The sequence below is a fragment of the Amblyomma mixtum genome, chromosome 2 (genome assembly GCF_055824585.1).
Source record: "Amblyomma mixtum isolate Tamu chromosome 2, ASM5582458v1, whole genome shotgun sequence".
Taxonomy (NCBI): Eukaryota; Metazoa; Arthropoda; class Arachnida; order Ixodida; family Ixodidae; genus Amblyomma; species Amblyomma mixtum.
In genome coordinates, this window is record NC_143013.1 from 242,921,258 (window position 1) to 242,946,655 (window position 25,398).

The 25,398-nt window shown below is 49.9% G+C and overlaps 1 protein-coding gene and 1 non-coding gene across 2 annotated transcripts in view; one reads left to right on the plus strand and one right to left on the minus strand.

The window, feature by feature from the left end:
• LOC149363250 (protein-tyrosine sulfotransferase 1-like) overlaps positions 1-25,398 on the minus strand; it is a 249,801-nt gene that overhangs the window by 208,543 nt on the left and 15,860 nt on the right. The gene's annotated exons all lie outside the window — the stretch shown is intronic.
• TRNAS-UGA (transfer RNA serine (anticodon UGA)) lies at positions 20,773-20,854 on the plus strand. The gene has a single exon. It is a non-coding gene; the product is annotated as a tRNA-Ser (tRNA).

Consider the following 25,398-nt stretch of genomic DNA (forward strand, 5'->3'; position numbering starts at 1 on the left):
ACCTTCAAATAACTTTTTGATCTTTAGGGAAGCCGTGAGGGCTCCACTATAAGAATGAGAAGCAAACCATGCGGTCTTGTTACTTTTGACAAAGACTGTACACACGTGTATGACGCAGCTCTCAGATTTTTGATACGTCATTCTTTTCTGCGAACTAGAAGCGGCAGAAAGCGCCTCCATTTAATCTGCACTGGCCAAAGTACCTACAAAAGCACTGTAAAATGCAATGCCCATTGCTGATGCAGCATACGCAGTAGTTGCTACATTCGGGTACAACTCAAGAACGAGAGAGAGAGAGAAAGTAAAGTTTATTGGGAAGAAAGGCGGGGAGGTCGGCGGGTGGAAGCACGATCCCGGCCTGCTACTCCACACGGGGGAAAGGGAAAGGAAGGAAACGACAAATGTACTTTAAAGGAGGTCCTCTAGCGAATGACAGAATCAACCGTCTTGCACCTACTATATGGCAGCGCCAGCGGCTAGCAGGTGCAAAGAGATTGATCGCGACGTCATGACAACAGGTCGACGTCGTTGGCTGGAAGGCCTGTTTTGACGGAAATTTGCAGCACCGTTCTCGAGTAGCACCCGGCTTCTATACAGAACATTCTTACTGTGGCTGTTGCCACCCACAACTTGTCTTGTGACATCCAATTCATGAAATACTATTACAATACGGTGTTAGTTTACGTGAAGGATTCACACGATCTCTCGCTTTTCTGCCCCTCGACACAAATTACTGTAGCATCGTGGCGTTAAGAGTTCAGAGAAGCTTCGACAAACCATCAAAACCGTGTATAAGTTGAATGTTTAAACGTTGTAAGAAGAGCGTTTCACTGAAGCATACCCAACAATTCTGGACAAAAGCATTTGTGAGCTGGAAACCGTTTATGAACGAAATTTTACCATATAACGTACGATTTCACTACAACAACCTTTATATCAGCAGACCACCCGACGGCAGTCTTGTATCTTCTTTTTTTTTTCATTAACGTTTTTGTTATTGTCAGAAGCGTTCCCCATTGGTTTTCTACGGTAGTCTTAACTGTTCGATGAGATCCGTGGAAACAATTTAAAAGAAAGATTTTGCTACACGTCTGAAGAATGGACCATTACCTTCATTATTTCCACAACAGTGTCTTACAGTTTTCTAACTGTTCAAAATTTTTCTCCGACAATATTGGACAGGAGCTTGCTAGCGGTAACGGCTCACCTCACCACACGGAAGTCGTCGCTCTTTGAGCTGAGAATCCGACACATTTATTGCCACCGGAATTTCACGAACGCAATCGAAACGAATGTCTGCTCGGCAGATGTAATGATATGCGAAAACTACCTCTCACAAGAATTTCACCCCTAATAGCAAAAACTGAGCGAAGGTGACTACAGGGCGTTGCGAACCCAAGGTGCCCTTATCGCCAGTACATCCAGCAGCATCCTCAACCACGGCCACTCTAGCGGTGGCTAAGGATGGGGACCTAACGAGACATCGCCGCCTATTTACGAGCACTGCGAGCCATAAATGTCGATATTTCTTTTAACACCACCCATGATCGAAGTATCTCATTTCTCTCAGCCCTACTCATATGTCGCCGATGGTGAAAAATAAAATAAATTAGATGATTTAACTTCCTCGGTCCTGTTCCTGCCCCTCACAGTTACTTTTGGGCGCATTAACCAGCGACTGCGTCAGTTATTTACATGATTGTTATAGTTATTGGTGTTGTGGCAAACTATGCTACACAAGAAGCGCAGCGCACTGAGTCTGAAGCAAGCATTTAAGGTGAATAGGCAACTAGTTTATTTTGTGGTTTCCTACTCACGCGTGGTGTGGCACAGGTCGTGACCCCGCCGGCTTCGACTCTGCGCTGCACGCAACTAATTGGGCCACCAAAAGGCTTTGGAGAGGAGGAAAAAAGAGGGCCGAGTTTATTCGGAAGGCCCCAAAGCCCGTTTTCGGCCAGGGCGTGCGTCCGGAAAGTGTGTTCCAACAAAAAACAAGAGGGGAGGGAGTAAGATAAGGAAAAGAAGATAAAATGAGAGCGATCCATAGCGCGGGATTCAGCAAAATAGTAACTGCGAACGTAAACAAAAGGAACAACAAATCAGGGACAAATGATTCGTACACCGCCAAAAAGGTCGCGGTGACCGCGACAGGGACTAATGCTTCGCGTGGGAGGAAAAGTCAGAAAAAAAAACAAAAAAAACTTCGGAGTCGAATCGACAACTTATCTTCTCGGTTAGGCGCTCTGTCTCATACCCCCTCCTCTATCATTCCTTTTTTGTTGTTGTTGTTGTTTTTGCGGAAGCCGGTAATTTTTTTTTGCCTTATTTTTTTATTTGTCCACGGCGTTCTCGCCAAAAGTTTTTCTCAGCCGTATCCGTTTACAGAGAAACCGACCCGTGCGGAACGTGACTGCTGTATATCCGTCCTGCCCCGACAACAGCAAGCGTACGCGCACAACCTCAGCGCGACAAATGGCGACTGGATGCCACCATTTAGAGGACACAGGTAATGACGGTGGTGGTGAAAAACATTTATCGTGTATCAAATTTTTTACAGAAAGGTGATTGGGGTAGGACCCTATTGGCCTTTCCCCTCACAATACTAGGTGGAGCCCCTATACTGGGGCACCATTGGCAAGCAACGCCGTCCGCGTCCGGTGAACCAAGGCCTTTTGGGTCTTTAGGTCCTGACAGCCGAGCAGGGCCGCCTCCCAGTCCTCTCTGGTGGGGTTGGGGTTAGCTCTACCGTCCCCAAAAACTAAAAATTCACAGGGAAACCTAATTCCATTATGCGTTAATTGGCATAGCGAAAACATGAGGACCTGCTGACGTCTTTACACTGAGCTTTGTGCCATTCTTTCGCGGTTGTGTTTGTGGACGCCCATACGTCTGTCCGCGGCACACAACCAGACATCTCTTCCGGTCATCTATAGCTGGTGGTAAAACATTTCCCCGAAGGTGTCTAGAGGTGGCGACACGGGCGCTATGAGCATACATCTAAATGTATAGTCGTCATTTCCGTCCTGAAGACGTCACTCCTGGTCCAGGGAATTATGTGACCAACGACGCATTTTTTTTTTTCCAGATGAGATTTTAAAGCTATCACATTACTAATGAGCGCATCCGGCAAGCTAGCGCAATAAAGCAGGCATGAGCCAAGATCACAACTCTTAACAGACACCCTGAAGTACACAACTCTCCCGTGCAGCATCCCCCCCCCCCTCGCCCCCCTTTTTCTTTCTACATGACCCACCCCACCCAAAAACGTGTCGTGTTTGAGACTTACTTTTCACAACAAAAGTCTTGCCTCACGAGACAGTGCTTCAATGTGAAGTTTCAGTTTCAGCGTGGTATGGTAACTCAATTTAGCTTCCTCAGTGTTCACTCAAACAGTCGAAGACTGCGCCAAAGAAAACTGGTGGCGATATTCAAACGCTGTTACTTGCGGCAAGATGTCCAACATGCGGCAACTTGCGTCACGCGAGTGCTATACGGCGCCCCTCGGCCACTGCGTCCCAAGCATGCGCACCCGGCGGGCCGGCAAACGCGATCGAGTTTCCCCCTCGACCTCGATCGCGGTCGCTGCGCGCGCGCGACCGTGAGATCTCCGCGCATTACCCGCCCATCTACACGCGCCAGCTATTTATTGTACGCGCGGCGCGCAGTGGGGCATGCTTCCCCGCATAACATCCTCGTTCCGCCGCTAATGAGACCGCATACCGCGCGAGGGGATGCACCCGGTGATGACGTTCTTTCCGGGATAAAAAAAAAAAAGTAATAATAACGAGAAGATGGAGGGGGGGAAAGCCCATCAGCATTGCAACGTGCATTGTCGCAGCGTTGTAGCCCGGCACTGTTGCAGTACGCGCCCCAAGCCAAACAAGGGAAGGGAATGAGACGCATCAGAATCGGGGAAGTGGCGGCGTTAGCGATTTATAAAACAAAGACGTCGGCTCCCCAGCACGAAGCCGAGGCGTCGCTGGCCACGGTTCCGCCCTAGGACAGAGAACAATGCACGCGACGCGCAGGGTCCGGCAGCGAAATAACGGCATAAAGGAAAGCAGGACGAGGGGGACAGCGTCGCGCTCTTTAAATTCGCCCTGCGATAAACGGGAGGAGGAGGAGGAGGAGGAGACGCTGGAAACAAACTTCACGACGCGAACTTCCGCCTCCGCGTTTCCCGCAAGCCGAGTTGTATGCAGCACACCGCAGTGTGCTCCTATACGCGCAACAAAGTGCGCTCGGGAGAGCAGAAAGCTGGGCGAGTTGGTTGATATGCATACTGAAAAAATTTGCGCAGAAAAAACGAGGACAAAGCAAGACGAGACAAAGACGAGCGCTAACTCACAGCTGAAGATTTATTCCGAAACACAAGCACATATAAATAGGAAAAAACAAAACGAACCATACCAATCTGACATCAAGAACATCACATGTCACCCCCTGTGTACCCCAGTGATTTTGCCAAAGAGCGGAACTCCCTCATGTCAGATTGGTATGGTTCGTTTTGTTTTTTCCTATTTATATGTGCTTGTGTTTCGGAATAAATCTTCAGCTGTGAGTTAGCGCTCGTCTTTGTCTCGTCTTGCTTTGTCCTCGTTTTTTCTGCGCAAATTTTTTCAGTATGCGCTCGGGAACTGCCTTACACGAGAACAACGCAACTCCGAAGCTGACAAATTTATAGACGCGTGGGGTGGAGAAGCTAACTTCGCTGGAATCTCTACGACGTACGCAAGGAAAAAACAGGTACGCGACAAAAAAAAGGGGGGGGGGGGGGGGGGGCGGAAGGGAAGGAGAATAGATAGAGACATAAGGCTATGTATAGGGTGCGGCGGATCAATAAATGCCATTCCATGGAAACCACGCGCATTTAAACTCGTGGGAAACGAAGCAGTCACCGGTTTCCCATAGGAAGGTAATTGGATGCAAAATTATTACGGAAGCGGGCGACAAAGTGCGTGTTGCATGAGGAATAACACACTCAACGCAACGCCTTAAAAGAAAAAAAGACGGTAAATTTATGCGTCCAAATTTTAATATTCCCGAGGACACGAGCTTCTCATGAAACACATCCAAGTGCTTCCTTGCGCTTTCCGCGGTAGGGAACATTGACAGGACACATACGCATACAATCATTTAATTCCTTTCTTGCATGCTTTTATGGCGATGATTATGATTTCGAATGGCACAAGGCCAGCTTGGCCACAGAGCGCCAAGGATGACGTAGGGCACGATCGATGTAGTGTCAACGATAAATCTTCCAAGCACACCCCAAGGAGGCCGAGCAGCAGTTCAGGGGAAAGGTTTTACGGCACTGGGGATCGAACCCCGCACCTGCCGCACACAGGCGAATGCTCAAACCACTAGGTGCACTGCTGCGGTGCTTGTGTCTGCGCTCTCCTGCATGTATATGTATGCATGTACCGCCGGGAGAAAAAGTGGTGTATAAAACCAGAGCTTCAGTTACACTTTACTGCCGCGCCACATTCCAGCAGTGTATACCGTTCGGGACAGAAGAGCGGAGGCGACCGTTTTCATCCACCGGCAAGTCATTTCGCTCGTTTCGATGCCTGGAGCCCCAGCTTGGCGTAAACACCGAAAGTCGCCACAAGAGCAGCGAACCACGTGGACCACGAGTGTTAGACACTGCTTTTGCACCCGACAGTACATAGTACGGTATAATACAGCCCAATGCACCATAGCACAACATAACATAACATAACATAACATAACATAACATAACATAACATAACATAACATAACATAACATAACATAACATAACATAACATAACATAACATAACATAACATAGGATAGGATAGGATAGGATAGGATAGGATAGGATAGGATAGGATAGGATAGGATAGGATAGGATAGGATAGGATAGGATAGGATAGGATAGGATAGGATAGGATAGGATATGTGAGCAGTTGCCTCAGGTCCCTCCCATCTTTCTTTTCTAAGCAACCGCCACCTACTCTGGCTCGTGTCAACATGCTGCAGCTTCGACAGCGCTGCGCTCAACTGAGGACATGCACACGCGGGAGTTCCCAGGGTGCGCACGCGCAAAGGGTGTGTGTAGCGTAGCCCGAGGGCAGAAGGCTCTCCTCCTCCAGGGCCGACCACTCGAGGTGTGTACGCGCGACACCGTCACGCCGTGCCGTATACAGTACACACACACAGACACACATACGCACGCGCGACTACGCACGTTGCAGCCCCGCTTATGAATCGCGCGTCGCGGCCGCAGCGGACCGTCAAACGGGGTCGGCCGGTTAATCGGTCTCCGGCGCCGCGCTCTTCCACGCCGCAGCGATGTGCCCCGATATGAGGAGGCGCACCCTGCACCTCGGAGCGACGGACAGGGGGCGCGACGCAGCACACCCTGCAGCACACACTACACCCTACATGCGCATTGGCCCGCCTCAGTGGCTACCCGCAGACACAACATTCGGCGCAGCTGCGGGCGGACGACGCTTGTGTACCCAGCTTCGCACGGAAAAGGGTATGCCTAAAAGAGCTGGTCATTACGCAGTCGTTTCTTCGGACTGCGCAGACCCCTTCTGTGCACGGCGCGGAGTAGCTTGGGCCTTTGTTGCAATTAGGTCTCAGCCGTGCGGCTATGATGTGGCACTCATGCATGGGCTCGGCCGTGTACGCGTTGTTTTTTTAGGTAACATCCACGGTTTCCTGCGACAACTTACGAATGAACACTAGAAGGAACTGTAATTGCGTGACACAAGCGAGAACGAGGAAGTGCGTAAAGAATGCGAGAAATGCGCCACCCTGGCAGTTTGCATGATCACCTGCGTTGCCGAAACTTAAGATACTCACGGAAAAGCTTGCAAGGGGATAAAGCGCGGAAAGGGAGCCGTGGAACAGAAAATGGCAGGGGTAACTTTGTGACACATAAAGGAAGCGGCGTGAAATGGAGAACCATCTGGAAGGTAATCACAACTTAGCGGAAATCGAGCGGAATAAATGGAGTTGGGCCGGACGCGCGATGTGCAGCGCAGATAACTGAACAAGCTTAGCGCGGTAACAGATTGGACATCACCGATAGGGAAATACAGGCACATCAGGCAGCAGGGAGTGACACGGATGGGCAGAGGAGATTGTGGGGACAAGGTGGACGCGGCTGGCACTGGACTCGTGTCTTACAGTAGACTTGGCCCAGCTACTGATGATGATGACGACTACAAAGAAATTAGTTCCAAAAGCGCGCACGAAGTGCCAGAATGGAATCATATACCTCTAACACACAGTCACTTTGCAAGACACCAGACCACGCATGTGACCAGGAAAATGTGTTCGATCATTAATTTACACGACCGCTTTACAGCAAATAGCCGACAGCAAATGCAGCAAATACAAATTTACATCAAATAGCTGATCACTCTAGAAAAGCGCCAGGAAAAAACTTCACCATCACTAAATTTGCACCGTACATCTGGCCGCCTCCACATGCATTTCAAATTAGCCTGCTCTAATATCTCTGCCGCATGCTTCATCGGCAGCTGTTATAACCATAGAATGTCATTGCAACTACCACGAAGTCGCCGATTCCTACTGCGTCTTTATATTCACGAAGAACGCTCGCGCTCCAGTTTTTGCAACATAAAAGGCATTACAGCCGAAGTTGCTAGGAAAGAAATGAGTGACACATTTTATTGGGCTTTTTTCGTCATGTTACAAGCTATTGTTCTGCATTTTCCGACATCCATTGAATAATTACGATTTCGAATATCCCACAATGTATCCGTTTTAAAAATGACTGCCCTTTTCATAGATCTACAGTCAGCTGTAAATTCGTGCTCAATTTCTTCGACTTGTACTTTTGCACACACTCCCTCCGTCCTTGTGCAATATGCCAAGTCCACGAGGTTTCTGTGTAAATAAATAAACAATTTCACATCCTCCACGAAGTACAAGCCAAGAAATGCTCTACTCACACATTTAGTTCTCTGCAACTTCGGGTGGCGCGAAACGGGGCTCACTGCACCAACTGCCTGGGAATCAGAGCAGATGCAAAACACACCCCTACACACACGTCTAAGTTACAAGCCCTGCCCTAGCACCAATATACACTTCCTACGCCTTTCGGAAGTACTGCACTCCACTCAGACTGGGCGCATCTACAGAGTTGGTTCTATAGCGGAGCCAAGCACTGCATCCCACGACACCATCGTTTCTGGGCTCAAACAAAATTGTCCTTTATTTGCTCCATTAGGGTAACAGAGCGATTTCCAAGGGAAGACAAACGTAGGAGCGGGCGGCAGATAGTCGGGCAAGCGGAGGAGATTACGAATTTTCGCATGTATAGGAAGGTCAGTACAGAGTTAATTGGAGGTCAGTGGGGGAGCCATCTGTTCTGCAGTGAACATAACTAAGCTGATGATGATGATGTTGAGGAGGAGGAGGAGGAAGAAAGTTGTCCTCCTCCTGCTCTTCGTCGAAAGTCTGCCAAGTGTGCGGGCGTTGCGTCGCGATATGTTCGCAGTCTTTCGTGTTCGGCCAGCAACGCTGCGCCGAAATCGATGGCAACGCCTCCGGACCGGCTGCCGGTCTCGGCGACCGTATACTAATAGCGTCGCTGGGGAACGCGCTCGCGCTAACCAGCCAGCGCGGGGAGGCAATACCCGCTAACGAGAAGACTAATGAATCGAGGCGCGCGTGCGCGCAATCTGACGCTTGCGACCGTCAAAATTAATGGGGGGCCGGGTGACACGTCAGCAACGTGGTGGACAAACGGCACAAACGCAAAGCCACTAAAGCAAGGAGGCTGGCATTCGCACCGAAGGGACGGCAGTACAAGACGCCTTGATACGAAGCCTTCCCCAGACTCTCATTCCTTCAAGACTCACCTAAAGGGGAGGGGGAGAAAAGGTGCAAACAGGCGCGTGCGCGGTGACTTGTCGCACATTCATCTTCGCAGAATAACACACACACGTGCACAGCGGCGACTTCGCACAGTACGCAGGGGAGGCGTTAGAGTACGCCGTGTATGCCGCAGCAGCTGGTTAATTGCCTCGGCCTCTAACAACAGCTGCCGCCCTAGCGCGCAGCTCAGCAAACCTCGCCTGGCACGGCTCGGCCCTGCACGACACTGAATACAGCGGCAACTCATTCCCGTCGGAGCTAGCCAGGGACCAGTGACGGCGCCAAGGGGAGGCAAGGGGTGGCAAAAAACAAATTGCAGGGGACAGTTAAGCTCCGCCTAAAGGGTATGACGCGATAGCGTAATGGGTTAATTCCCATATACGCAGAAAGCCATTCTTTACTTTATATTCATAGATCCCTAGAAGTCCTCGTACCCCTCCTGGCACAGTGGTGCAGCGTTTAAGCGATGCGACACTGCTGGCCTTGCATGGCGCAGGTTGCTCTTCCCGAGCAACCAATAATTAACTTAACTACCACCCGCCACGGTGGGTAGTTTGCTCACTTTCCGGTGGGCAGGTGGTGATGGGCCTGATGGCGCCGCAACGTCGCGTGACCTATAGGTGGCCCACCTGCCTCCTGGGTTGCTCTCTGTGCGCCACCTGCCAGTGTCATGCTAGCGATTTTCGCTCACAACGCCGACACCGGATTTTCTAGAGAATATTTCGGCCGACATAGAAAAATATCCCGTTTTCTTGAGACCCCTAGAAAAAGGACACCACCTGATAATGCGACCCAGGTGTCCCAGCTGTATGTGGAGCACGCGCTGCGTTCTTAGAAGACATTACTGGTTTTGCCTTTATAAGGAGACAACAAAACAGACCCACTATCCCCACTTTAAATTTGAATCCCCCCACCCTTTCTCGCCACCACGCTGCCAATATCCCGGCGCCGTCCCAGCCAAGGATCTCTAAGAGTAACTCAACACCGCTACCGCGACCTTGCGCAGAATCGATGGTATGCCGAACCATGACCTGCAAACAACTACGCAAACGAGAAGAACAATGAGACAGCAGCTGAGGATCTGGTCATTGAAAGGAATTCGCGAGATAGAAAAAATGCCTGAGGCTTAGCTAAGGTTAAGCCTAGTCAGATGCGAAGCATATTGATGGCTAGGCTTGGTCGTCGCTCAAATCAGCCCTGCTTCTAGGCGGCATCCCAACACCTGGCCGCCTCGTAAGTGCCCGGAGAGCGAGGCAAGCTCAGCTTTATACCGCTGCTGTAGCGTCACGTGGTCAGCTGCAGCGCCTCTGATGTGGAGCCTCCACCGCCGCGGCCGACCGCGCGAGCCGGCAGCCCATCTCTCCTCTGCTGTGACGTCATGTTGTCACGTGGTCAGCCGCCGCGCCTCTGATGTGGAGCCTCCACCGCCGCCGCCGACCGCGCGAGCCGGCAGCCCATCTCTCCTCTGCTGTGACGTCATGTTGTCACGTGGTGTCACGTGGTAACGCTCAAGGTCAATGGTAGCTCCACCGCCGCGCTCGACGGGCTGTAGTGTAGCTCTAGTAACATGCTTCGCATAAAACTACGGCAACGACACGACGTGGTCGCCACATGAGCTCGTGTGGTGGCGCAACGTGGAAGCTGGGAATCACCCGTTTCCTTCTCGCCACTGACTGATCAAAAGGTGGACCCACGTTCCACAGGTGTTCTGTAGATGAAAAATAACGCAGATGTTCTGCAGCTCCGTGGGTCACCCCGCGTGTGTCCTGTGCCTGTCTTTGCGCCCGTGCCTCGACCCCGTGGCGGGAAAAATGTGCACAGCAAGAGGAACTACAGAGATGCGTCTCTCAGGGACACTTGTAAAGACCGCAGAATGCAGTATGAGCTGTAGACATCCAAGAAAAAAATATACATTTTTTGTTGTTACGCAAAATTAAATGCTTAATTAAAAAGCTTTCGAAATGTATATATATTTTTTTCCTTCGAGCAAAGCACGCCAGCGAGACAGAGCAATGGCGGGAAATAGAGAAATTCACCGTTCTCGGCGCATGTAATAGGTTTTCATGTAAAAAATACATATAAGAAATTTCCTCTAATATTTTTGCGATTTCACACGTTTTTTGCAGTGTATACAAGCCATAGACTTTCCCCGCCCATTTAGCTAAATTCCGCAAGACGGAGTATATTTCAGTCAAACGGGTTATTACTCACTAGCACTCACCTGAGAACAGCTACAGCGGAAAACTTCAGAACCTATAGAACCCTCGAAATTCAGCAAAAATTCGCCTTGGACATTTTTTTTTTTTTTCCCAGGAAGCTGTGTAGCGCAATGACCTTTGTAGCAACCATCTATAATTATTCCCTCGACGACGATTGTTCCTGAAACGTGAGATCCGTTCGTCTCTCCACAGCGTTACGAAGTGCGCGCGATTGTTAGCCGTACTTTTGGGCTCCTCCGTGTAAGACGAAAGAACACGGCCCACGAAAATCACCTAATAAGAAATAAAAGATGAAAGCCACGAATTACTGACTCGTACACTTTGACGGAAAAAAATATTGGCTGAATGGTCCCTTTTTATTTCGCGGCGATGTGCAGGAGTATGTGATTTGCAGCTTTCATCTCATATTTCTAATTATTACGGAGACCTCCGCTACGGCACCTCTTCCTTCCTTTCTTCTTTCACTCCCACCTTTATACCTTCCTTACGGCGCGGTTCGGGTGTCCACCGAGATATGTGAGACAGTTACTGCGTCATTTCGCTTTCCCAAAAACCAATATTCATTTTCATTTTTACTGAATGGTTCCTCCACGTTTTCAAACCATATATGCTGCATCAGTTTTCCCCCTCATCTTTTTAAGCCTTATAGAGTGCACGTGATAGATTTGAGGATAGACTTGGACCAGAGGCAGTTCGCGTGCGTCCGTTCATTCAAGAAAGGCCGTTTCAAATGCACGCATGCCCGAGTGCGCACCACTGCAAGCAGTGCATAACAGCGGCTGACCTCAGGCGCGGCGCATGAACGAAGTTGGGCCAACTTGGCGTGACGCACCCGTCACGGCCCAGCAACGCAGCACTTACTATTCCGTGGGTCGAAGCGGGCCCGCAGCTTCGAGGTCATATAGTTTTGTACGGACGTACCAGATGGCGCTGCAATCGTTCATTATCCGGGAAAGAAAACTACCGTATTTTCCGGTGTATAAGACGCACCCTTGTATAAGACGCACTTGCCATATATGCAAGCTGTCACTGGAAAAGTTCGTATATAAGACGCACCCGTGTATAAGACGCACCCCAGTTTACCCAGTTAGGCCAGTGAGGCTTAATTAAATACGCTTGCGCGACTATCGCGAAATGCACCGTACCTGTGAGCAATTCTTAAGCAACGCTAAGTGATCGAAAAAGGCAACACTCATGCCATACTCGTCCACGTTCTAGCAAAAAAGAACGGAAAAACGATACAGCTCCCCATATGTCCATAACATTTTATTCTACTTGAAACCTTCGAAGTCTTCATCTTCAGATGCGCTATCAAAAGGTTCACCCATTTCTGGAAGCAACTCGGCTGAAACATGCACTACGTACACGGAGCAAAAAAAAGTTGCAAAGGGTGACTAAAAAAGAACGCCGGCTTGTCTTGACAATGGCGAGAAGCGCGATTGTCACCATCTTTTGGCGCTTCTCATTACTTTTGCTTGGGGCCTCCGAAACAGCCGCGCGTTTGTGATCCCGGAAGTCGTCATCCCCGCCGTTTCATAATATAGATCACCTAGAATGTCGCGCACGGCGGTCCCGGTATTGAAGTATTAACCGTGTTACAACCGCGTTATTGGTAGTGATATTTTTTAGGTGAAAAAAGCTTGAGCATGAACTGGAGTAATCGATGAACGCGCAAAAAAAGATGAAAAATTCGCATATAAGACGCACCCTTGTATAGGACGCACCAGCAAAATTTTCGAAAAAAAGCCGCGTCTTATACACCGGAAAATACGGTATGATAATTCTAGAGGCAGTGCCCTAATTGTTTTTTAGGAGAGTAGACAGAGAAAATAAAGAAGTATGCATGAGCACGGAGGCAACATTTGTGCAGCTCCCAGGAGCATTGCAGAGAAGATTAAAAGATTAGAGGGCACACTTAAGCTCCGCTTTAAAGGTATAGACGCGATAGCATTAGCGCCCATACATGCGGACAATGCCGACGACGACGACAACACCGGAATTTCTGCCGAACGGAAAAATGGCTGTGGCTTAGCTTGGTTAAGCCCGGTAAATGCGAAAGCAATATCCGTACCTACGCCATGGTTCAGCTGGTAGTGTATAGCAGGTGGTGGTTAGACTTGTGGAGATGCATCGGTTATCCAATCTAATCCAATATGCTAATATGGTAGCTACCGGCCTCGCTACGCGACGGGCTGAAAGTGCAACTAGTATTGCTTTCGCAATAATATTGGGCATGGCTGTCATGGTATACATCCAGATATCGAGGAGACCACACTAAGAAGCTCTGGCTTGCAGGGACAGCGAAGGCAAAATTAACATATGGATGAACAGTACTACACATGACTAAGAGAAGACTGGAGTGCTGATGGAGTTAAATGCAGAACAGATAAATTTGCACCAGCAGCCATAGAATTCAAAATAATATAGCTTAGAGATGGCAAAAAAAAAAAATCACCATAACTGACGAAGCATCAGAATAAAACGGAAAGTAAGAAGAAAAAAAACTCACAGGACGGTTACGGATCCGTAATCCGAGTGTTAATACAAAACCCTGTCTTTCAAGCTTTACAAACATGAAAATAATAGGGCACATGAGTTCGCTTATGTAAAGCACAGACGAATATTTGTTGCGCAACAAACTGGCCTCCCAAAGCCGGGAATAAGGTTCCACACAGACGCTCGATGTCAGGTCTAACCGATGCACTTCGAGCGATTCATATATGGCCCATGAACTGCCATTCTGGGCCATGCAGCAGAGACAGCAGCGCCGCCTATAGTCACCCTCTATATTGTTGCAGCAAGAAACCGCAGACGAGCAGACGAGAGCCCCCCGAGGCGTCGCGGCAGAAGACACAAACGAGAAACAAGCCAACGAACGGAGGAAAGGGAAGAAAAGAAAAAGGCGGAGGCAATCGAGGAAGTGCGGCAGACGTGCCACGCGATACGAGGCGCTCCTGATATAATAACGGCGAGGACGATGATAACAACGGGCGCGCTCCACCACCACTCGGCAGAGGAGAGACGGCGAAGGAGGAGACGGCGAAGAAGGAGACGGGGGTGCGCTGGCCACCAACGTGAGCGATGACCGGGACACAATGCCCGGAACGGCACGCCGAGCGCAAGTGCGTCTATATATGTGGGTGCGAGGAAAGAGGCTACGGAAGGAGCTCACGCCAGCTCTCGGCTGCAGTCGCGTGCCTCGGTCCATGTGGGCGCGGTGCATCGTTCTTCCTCCTATACATGCACTGCTCGGAGCGGTCTACAACCTCGGCCGCTCCCCTGCAGTCTGCGCGTCTACTGGTTGTTCGGAGGGACGACGACAGGATCAAGAACGCCAATTTCTGCTCTGTTAACGCCGTTAGTTCTACCGTCGTAGTGCCATATGTAGCCGGATACAACTCAAAAACGAAGCGGCGCATGCCCCACAAAAGGAGACCCTCCAGCCAAGCCAATGGCGTCGACTGATTTTCATGACGTCACGGTCAGTCCGATTAAGCTATTCCCCATTCATCTGCCATCTCCTATACGATTTCATGCTAGCAGCTCCAAGAAGATTGGTCAAGGCGGAGAATCGGTCGACGCAATTGGCTAGAAGGCTCCTTTCTTGAGTTGTATACGAACGTAGTAGATTGAACAGCAACCTCCGTAGTACACTAGCAACTATTATATTCCGTTACAAGGCGCTAATAATCTTTGTAATGACACATTACTGCAAGCTCGCTGCTCAAACCGATAAATGCGGTCCCACAGGGTGAGAGCAGAAGCGCGAGGACGTCGGAGCACGCAGCGACAGGACCATGAATTTTTCTGTACAAGTCCTAACGGACATGTATACGCACATGCACTCCCGAGGGGTCCCAGCTGTTACTGAGCGCCTCCAAGATGGGCCACTGAAAGAGGAGGACATCCGCATCCACAGCGTCAACAGAAGGAATTCCGAACGATCCCTTAGTCAAAAAGACGCGCATTACGGGACCAAACTCTGCTACAACCGCTCCACTGCACAGAACATTCTAGGACGCCCCCACCCCGGACACGTGTTTGCTATGTCTCGGGAGCCGACAGCGTCGCTCGCGCTGAGTAAATCTCACGAGGCCGGCGCCCCCTGCTGTCCGCGTTTCTTTTTAGCCCGAGTGCACATATATACACAAACGTGGCGTGTGCCGACGACGACACACGGGAAAACAATGGGCTATCGGGAACGACGCCGCTTCGAGCGTCTCGGATCCCAGGAAGTCATTCATGCACCTAAACACGCACGACGACGAAACCTAACAAAATATACTATAACCTCCGGCAGGAGGAAAAAGCTCGCGCGCAGGGGACTACCCCGCGAGCAGCAGAAAAGGCGGTGGTTATAGTCCGTTACTCCGCTAATCGCGCCCGCCGCGTCTGCTGAGGTTTCCAAACGCGCTATCGCCAGTCAGTCAGCCGTCTGTCCGCGCGGCTAATGATGACTCCGCTTACGGTGTGCTGGCTACAACGGAGAGGTCCCGTTGGAACGGGCGCCAACGAGGAACAAACAGCATCTCTCGTACGCCGCAACGGCTTTTCCTCGGGGGAGGGGGGCGTCGCCGCGCCCCAGACGTGAGTGCTTCCGGCAAACTCCGGGGCCGGGACGAACACGAGCGGCCAGGAACAAAGCGCGAGCATGCGTGCATAACACGCAGCGAAAGGGGCGACGAAAGACTCAAAGGAAAGGAGAAAAAGGGTGCGAGAGAGAGAGAGACCGACCGCGTGTGAGTGCAGAGGGGGAAAAGTGATGCCCGCACCGTTTCCTGAGCGAAGTGTAACGCATTAGGCGGCTGATTCGAATCACTGGGCTCTTCCTCCCCGCGCAGCAAGAGTGGGCTGTGACGGATAGCCTCGGAAGAGTCTTCTCTTCAGTAGCGCCGGCCGGAAAGCTCGATACAAGAGCACTTTCCCTCCTGTCAGCTATTCTCTTTCGTTTCACGCCCATGTAAATATAGTCACGCGGGGTACAGAGAATCTAATAAGCGACTTTTCGTGCACGAGCCTTGTGATCGAGCAACACGAGTGGGGCATACTCGCTGCATACGGAATAACGTGTGCGACCTCCATCGTAGTTGTTTAGTCGTCTTGGTTTCGACGCGGCTTCGTTGCGCCCTGCCTATTTTACAGCCATAATGCAGAAAAATATTCGCAGCATAAATAAAACGCACACAGAAGACTGGGAACAAAAAAAAGACAGGACGGTGCTGTCTTCTGCGTACGTTTTATTTGTGCTACGGATCTTTTTTCTGCATTATTCTGCATTTTCTGCAACCAACTGGACCAAACCACCGTGCTACTACTTTAGAGCGGGATATGCTCTAAGATTTCTGTGCCTTAGTCATTCCACTAGCAGCCAACCGCTCAATGCATGCCGAGAAATCAAAGTCGTCAGTGTCTAGACACCTGTTATCTAAAAGCCAATCTCCCCAATAAATGTCTCCTCCGGGCGCATTTACATACTCCATGGGTGCTAAAAGGTGCCCAGAACGTTAAACGCGTTCAAAGAATTAAAAATAATACTACAAAAACACCGCCTGATTAAAGCGCGTGCCCGCAGTCTTGTAGGCAGAACATCATTTCGGTGCAAGCTATTAAATAATTATTTAACTAACCCATTCTTACACGACGAAGCCGCACAGGAGGCTGTGAGAGGCGCCTTAGAGGAAGGCTTCGAATTCCCACCAGGTGCTTTGAAGTCCGCCGGAATATCAGCACACGACAGTCTTTGCATCGCATACCGCCTGCAGCGAAATTCACCCATCGTGACAGCACTCGACTAAACAACTACGATGGAGGTCGCACACGTTATTCCGTATGCAGCGAGTATGCCCCACTCGTGTTGCTCGATCACAAGGCTCGTGCACGAAAAGTCGCTTATTAGATTCCGTGTACCCCGCGTGACTAGATTACCTTTAGAACCACTAAGACGGCACAATGAGCGTCGGTCTGCATAACAAAGCAACAGCTACCCGAAACGCTCCACTTCGGCTACCAAATAGTCCTCATTATATACGCCAATCGCGAGCGGCTCAGTTCAGGCACTGCACTGATACTGGGAGCCCAAACAAGAGGAAACAAAAAATGCAAGGAAAAAAAAAACGAAATGGCGGCGCGGCTGCACCAATTTAGCGCTCCGCTAGGCGCAATCAGGCATTCGGAAAAGCTCACAATTTGTACATACATTCATTCATCATCACGCACGCATCATCAGCGTCAAAATCAGCACCGGCGCGGCGGTTCAGCGCGCGCTTCCATCGCTTAGTGCGCCCAGCGAGGCAGCCAAATTACAGGGACGAGGGGGAAGTCCGGGGGAGGGGGAGGGGAGAGAGGAAAAGGCGAGGATAAAAAGGAAAAGAAGATACTGAAAACACTCACGGCACAAAAGAAAAAGTATTAATATCGACAGTACTACGTTTCATCGCGTTCATTTTGTAGACGCACGCACATTTCTTGGTTTCGCGTTTCCCGCAAAACGCTTCCAAAGCAAATGAGAAGGCGGTTCGCGTGACAACCACGCCGTCCCCTCACCTCTTTCTTCACCCGCTCAGTCCGTAACGCGCACGCGTGCGGCGTGCAGGTTACAAAGAACAAAAGCCCGATGACGAGGAAGTAAGCGAGAGAGAGAGAGCCTTCTCCCGTTAAATGAACCGTGGCGCGCGGGCGTACGGTGCGTAGTATAGTACGTGTACATCGTCGAGCGAATCGCTCCGTCATTTGCTTGTCCCACGGGGCATCATTTCCAGCCGCTCCGAGAGCGATTCGCAGCGAGCGATACGCTGAACGCCGGCCGCTGCTGCTGCACTGCCGGCACTCCCGTGCACATGCGGGCGAACGGTTTCGTAAGCTGGACGCCGCGCTGTGGAGCAACGCAATTGACGAAAGAAATGCAGCGCAGAGGGGGCCGGACAGCTGCAGAGGCCATGCAGTTGTTCTGTCTGTCGGTGTGCGAGTTCGCGAAAAGAAAGAAATGAAGGAAGGAGGGAAAGAAAGAAAGAAGCAAGGAAGGAAAGAAAGAAGGACAGGAAGAGTTAAGGAAGGAACTAAGAAAGAAAGAAAGAAAGAAAGAAAGGAAGAAAGAAAGAAAGAAAGAAAGAAAGAAATAAAGAAAGAAAGAAAGAAAGAAAGAAAGAAAGGAAGAAAGAAAGAAAGAAAGAAAGAAAGAAAGAAAGAAAGAAAGAAAGAAAGAAAGAAAGAAAGAAAGAAAGAAAGAAAGAAAGAAAGAAAGAAAGAAAGAAAGAAAGAAAGAAAGAAAGAAAGAAAGAAAGAAAGAAAGAAAGAAAGAAAGAAGTGCGCCGGAAGAGGAGTAGGAGTAGCGAGACCAAAAAAAAATAAAGCAAGCCAGACGAGGCGGTCTTTTAGGACGACCTCGTCTTTCAGGAACCGTCAGAAACTTTCAGGACCCAAATAGAGAATTTAAATAAATTAAAAGCAAACGAGAGAACTGAAACACGAAGAGCAATATCAGAATATCTCAGCCTGGGAAGGCTCCCATACTAAAACAGGTTAACGTCACTTCGAAGTCGTGAAGGCTCTCTCTTACAAGTGCGAATCAACCTGGCTTGTATTTCCTCTCGAGGTGCTAATAATGTATTTGTGCTTTCATGTTGGCATTTCAGTTTTCTTGTTCGACTCTCATTGCTTGCTGATAGTACAAGTATGGCTCCAATATATGTCAGGGAACGCGTTAACCGCATTCCACCATCAACAGCGAGTTAAAAGCACACGCTGTCCTTCGTTCTAAACGGTGTTCCCGCTTAGACGGATAATGTTACGTGAGGAGTTTCCAACATCGACGTAGAAGTGCCAACACAGAATATGCTCGCGGGTGCAGACTTAGTGCTCCCTCTCATACTAGAACTATGCCTGCACAAAATCGCCTGACGGGATCGTGAAAAAGCGGGGAGAAAGAGCAAAGGAGAAGGACTCGTGCCGACTGAATTCAACGAGATACTGAGGAAAACAGAAGTCTGCCTTTATTCATAGGATACCGCGTTCTAGTCACAAAGACACCACTCTCACCAAGAACAGAGCTTTCATGAACTAAAAAACAAAAAAAAGGCTGGAGTTCAACGTGGCTTGAACCTAGTTATACGAGCGAAAAATCTGTTAAGCATGATCTCCAGTGTATCAAATTTCAAGGCAAAGGTCAAGAGTCAAGGTCGAGGTCAGGTACCCAATGGTCATAGTCGCATCATCACATGGTCATACTACCATAGCTTGGGCCATACCACCAAGCAGTTAAGTTCATTTTGACCTTGTGAGGCATTGAAGGTCACTGTCAATGTGGTGTCCGCTATCTCAAATCAACTGTCAAGGTCAAGGGTCAAAGGTGAGGTACGCAATGGTCATAGTCGCATCATCACGTGCTCATACTACCATAGCTTGGGCCATACCACCACGCAGTGAAGTTCGGTTTGACCTTGTGAGGCATTGAAGGTCACTGTCAATGTGGTGCCCGCTATCTCAAATCAACTGTCAAGGTCAAGGGTCAGAGGTCAGGTACCCAATGGTCATAGTCATATGACCACGTGGTCATACTATATCATAGCTTGGGCCATGCCACCACGCAGTTAAGTTCAGTTTGACCTTGTGAGGCACTGAAGGTTATTGTCGCGCCCACATCGAAATCGGAAGTTGTACCCCAAGGAGTAGAACCCTCGCTCTAAAAGAAAAAAAAAATACAGGAGTCGCCGTCACAGGCTTAATTCGCAGTTAAATGCGTACGTCAACACCGATTTCTTTGAGGATCTCAGAGACTATATGCTACACCGCCATTCACTTCAAAACGATTGCAGCCCCCCCCCCCCCTCCCTTTTTTTTTATAAGAATGGGCTAGCGGGAAATTTTCCAAATTCAATTTCGGCGCTGAATGCATCTTTTGCTGACGGACCAACGTCACCATAGCCAGAACAAAGCGCGAGCGAATCAATTTTTACTGAGATCAGTAGCTGGATGGACGTCTCCACAGTGTCCCTTTAAATAGCGGCCAAGTAGACTACGGAGTAGCGCTCCTAGAGTTCGGCCGCTGATCACACTTTTTAGGACCAGCAAAAGTGCTGCGACTTCATCCGTACGCATAAAGGCGAGACCACGGAAAAGGAACTTTATTTGAAGAACGAAAGAAAAAGAAATGCAAACAAGCAAAGCCCAGTAAACGTAAAAAGACGCGCCCTTGCCTTTCTCACTCAGTGTCGCGAGAAAAAAAAATATATACAAACGAGAGAGAACCGGTGCGCTCCCACAAAGAAAAGACGCACCCTAAGTACACGGCCACGAAAACAAAGCGATTCCTCACGAGTCGAAGGACTTCCGCCAACTTGCCCGTTCCCGAGCAAAAAGAGAAAACAAAAAAAGAAAAACGGGGGAAGAGCACCGCGCCAATCTCATTCCATGCCACTCAGCGCTCGAGACGACCGCACGGCATAGTCATGACCTGGTCATGGCCTCCGAGATTCACACCGCCGCTGGCATCAAATCTCCGAGGCCTGGCAGCGTGCCTAGCTCCACCTGTTGTGCGGCGGGCCCCGCGGCGGCAGCTGTGCGCCTCTTCCAGCTTTCCTCCTCTCTTCCCTCCGCCAACTGGCCTTCGGAACGAGCAGTGGAAGGTGGAGAGGAAGAGGCCGCATTACTTGCGTCTGCTGACAACGAGGGAGCATCCGCAGTCGTGGCCGAGTGGTTAAGGCGATGGACTTGAAATCCATTGGGATCTTCCCGCGCAGGTTCGAATCCTGCCGGCTGCGTACAATTTTTTTTATCAGCCAACTTTTCCTTCCGTACCTTCTCAACCGTAAATGCACGACCTTTTCCCCACTCTGTAATGACATCTGAGAAATTTGCCAGAATGCACACACTCTCATAGCCACTGTTTATTTATTTTTTTTTTTGCTTGCTTGCTTGCTTGCGTTTTTCCCTTCCCGTCCATTGCGTTGTTTTAGCCAACAAGTCCAGTTCGCCACATTTGTGCTTGAAATCTACCCCACTCCCCCAAAATACTCTGGAATGTTCATTCTTCGCGCAAAGAAGAAGGCAACAAGTGCGGAAGTTCCTTTGTTACAAAAGTCCTCTGACGAAAATTCTAACGGGAGAACTATTAGGCAGCAAGCCTATTAAGAAATGCGTCAAATGAAAAATCTGATCGTCTATTATATTCCCTGATGCCGGGGTAGCATTTGTAGTGCGCTCACAATAACAAAGGTCTCCACAAGAAGCAAGCGCACCCTCTAACGCCCTTACGGGACAGTGACATCATAAGAACATGCAGAGCATAACATCTCTACACTTACCATACATTAATAGGCCGCCTTCATTCAGCCCTTCTTAAAAGTGTACCGATATGAGCTGGTGGCGAGTTGTTGACCAGCAAAGGTCTCTAAATAAGTGTTACCACCAGATATTCGTTATACTTCGAGTAAACGTTAGCATATTTTCCTGTGAAGTTCTGTTAACTAAATACCTCAAGAATAGCTGATGTCATAGAAGTTAGTGCTCTTCTTATCTCAAATTGTTCATGTTGTTCCCTTTTCACCACCACCGCTCCCTCTTGGACTAATTCGAACGCATATCGGACTAATAGGGAAACCTATACGGCAAATGCAAGAATGTAAAGTACCAATACATACTTGCATTAGAATTTTCGCTACAGGCGAGGGATGATGGGAGTTAATTTGTTAGAAAAATCGACCACAAGCTTCGCATAGAGAGCAGGATTACCCAAGACACTGACGGAGAGAGCTGACAGAAGCGACGCGTTAGTACACAAACACCTTTTCTAACCTACACAAGTACCATATCATCTTCCCCGCTAGATATGACGGAATCTGCCCCTGGTGTGGCGGAATCGCAACAAACGTACCATGTTATACATGGGGCTGCTCCGGCCCCAAGCCCCCGAACTAGACGAACATCAATCCGAGGAACAGTGGGAGTTTGAACGAAAATATCTTCGACGGAAGTCCGTCTGGTTGGGTTCTTGAATAACAGTGGGACTCTGCCCTGCTCAGCTCTGATTTGGCGACCCAGCGTAATCTGATATCCCAAGCAAGAGCAACAGCGGTGGACACTGGGGTCCTGAAATAAGCACTCCACCCAAAATCTGTATTTTCTCCTCTTTATCCTACCTTTCTGTGAATAAATGATTTCTACTACTGCTAGTACTACTGCTAGTACTACTGCTAGTACTACTACTACTGCTGCTGCTGCTGCACTACTACTACTACTACTACTACTACTACTACTACTGCTACTACTGCTACTACTACTACTACTGCTACTACTACTACTACTACCACCACCACCACCACCAGCGTTTTCCCCACCAGGGGGAACTCCAGCGTGAGTGTCGCCCGCGGACAGCCCGGACCCGAGACATCCAACACCGGCCCCTCCCGATCGGCTGCGTGGCTCCACCACTTTCCCTTGCACTCCTTCGGGGAATGGCCTCCGCCTATCGGCAGCCGAGCACAGCCGACCGTGCCCGAGTGCGACGCCGGTCGCCAGATAAGGGGCGTCGTGTGCTCGCCCCCCGCCGAAGAGAAGCCGATGGCACCGGAGAGGGGGAAAAGCGTGTACACACACACACGTGCTGCCCTGCGACCCCGTGTACAGAGATAAGGGGAGAAAGGGGCAACGCAACGACACGGAAGAGCAGCTCGGCGCCCTTCGCGTCTCAGGCAGATTCCGTCCAACAAACAGCCGCACGCAGATCACGCGCTGAGCGCTCGGCCGCCCCTGATCTGCTTTCACCAGGTCGGCCAGTCTACGGATCACGAGGGACAACAGGGGAAACAATAAAAAGGGGCTTTATTTGGAGGGGGTAAAGCAGCTAAGATGTATAAAACACGCGCGCGAAGCGCTGCCCTCTTTGCCGCAATTTTCTGGTTTACGCCCGCATTAGTTGCTCCACACTTTGGGAACACGTAGTCAAATAAATAAGATTAAAAAATTCGGCAGAGACCCTTCAGAATGCTTACGCGTTGGGAATGCAAAAGCATTGCCTGCCGCGGTGGCTCAGTGGTTACGGTGCTCGGCTGCCGATCCGAAAGACGCGGTGTCGATGGAGGCGAAATTTTAGAGGCCCGTGCACTGTGCGATGTCAGTGCATGGTCAAAATTTCCGGAGGCCTCCACTACGGCCTCCCGAGCCTGGGTCGCTTTGGGACGTTAAACCCCAATAAACCAAACCAAACCATTACTGTCCTATCCGGAACGCTGTACGACGAACGGCTGCATGACAGTTTCGATACGAAAGTCTGGGAAGGCGCACAACTGAAGTTGCATACGTCGTAGGTTCGAATGCCTGTCTTGCAAGCTAGCTTCCAAATTGACCAGCACATGTAAGCCATATGCAACGAGACATCGTATGACCCCACCCGGAGTGCTGTAGGACAAACGGTCAAGTCATTATTTTGGTACGAATGCCGCCGCATGAATGGCGCCGCACGGAGGTGGGCCAGTGAGATGAATATGCTCACGTTTGCAGAATGAATGCCGGGGAACGATGACAATCTCATGAGTTCGAATTTGGGAGCAAGATCCCAACAAGCAAAGACGCGTATAACAAGCCTGATAATGTCGTGTGAATTACGCTGAAAAACGGGAGCCGCGCTTTCTTTCGATTGCCGCCCGAACCCACTGGCGCTTACCTTGGAACCAAGCGCAACGCGAAGCCCTGCCTTTAGCAGCACGAAAGCTGCCAAGCGAGTGATGTTTTTTACAAAGCACGGATGAGAGCGCTGTAATCGAGGCGCATCCGGGCGCACGGAGCGCGCTGTCACGTGGTATTTTTTAAACTCCGCGGGCTTTCGTTTTTCCCGAATAAAAACGGCCACGCTAAGTCTAATCTCATTGGAAGTGCCTGGGTTGGACAATATTTGTGGAGCTCCACAACTTTCCTATTGGCGCCTGAACGTTTCAAGCTATGTTTAAAAAGTTAATTTATCTCGACAATTATTCAATTAGGAGGAGCGAAAAAAATGGTATACTGTAACTTTACATAAACCTTAACAACATCCACGCGCTTTCAATTAAGAAGAACGCTTAGTTTTTTTTCTTTTTTTAACCTTGGTCCAAGTTATCTGGTACACCCTGTATATAGGCGAACAACATTTATAGGATCGTCTGAAGTGGCGGTGCTCGGCTTGCTGTGTGCGTCATATGGTCGCTTGATGACGTCACCCTATTTTCCATGCCGTCGCTGGGTTTTTCTGTATACCATGTGCGAGTAGCATCGTACACACGCGCCGCCGGATTTTCTCGTAATGTGACTAGCAACGTTTTCGCACTCAAACGAAAATCGAGTTTACAGAAAATGCGCAGCAACTATCTCACACCTCGGTGGACACACTAGCCGAGCCGTGAAGGAAGGGATGAAGGAGGCAGCGAAAGATGGAAGTGACGAATAGGTGCCGTAATGGATGGATCTCGATTCATCTCGACCACTCGGGGCTGTTTATAACACGCACTGAGTTCGCACAGCACCTACATCGAAACGCTGCCGCCGCGGTCGGAATAGAACCCGAGTCCTCCGGCTCAGTGGCCGAGCGCCTTAACCAGTGAGGAACAGCGTCAACAAGACCGAACCGATACGAATGAGTACGAACTAAAATTTTTACAAATGTACTTCACGCCCCGCCGCCGCTACTACGCACGCGGATCTGTGATGGACGGGCCTCCCTGACCGTATCAGTTGAGAGAATCCGCTTCGAGACCCGGCTATTCCCTTTCACAGATGGCGCCGCCGCCTATGCGCTGGCCCGCTGGGCATGCCAGCTATCAGTGATCACCCTGCAACTTTTGGTTCCCAGCGAGCCCAGCGAGCCCAACGAGCCTCGACAGCCTTTACTACCCCTCCGACATAACCCGGACACTATTTTCCTTGGGCAACGGAGTAGAGGGGGAGGGGGAGTAGATCATGTGATACAAGGCTGACACAAACGGCGACGACACGACGCCATCCACCGCACATAGTCATCAGTGTATGAGGGGAATGAGCAGAAGGCTACAGAACTAGCACACCACCACTGCCGCGAAAACACAGAACGACCAAGGATTATTTCCACCCTGGTAAGTTTATGAACCACAGCTGGCTGTTTAAACTGCAGGGAGGTCGATTTTCTAAAGCCCCATGGCTATAACATCTAGTCGCAATAAAGGGCGCCATTCGACTAATCGCACAACCCACCTACTCTTCGCCGGTGCAGCAAATGAGTCACGTCCCTTTCCGCCTCGATCACACGCTCACCGCGCACACTCGACACGCGCGCACAAAACCGAAACCACCACCCGCG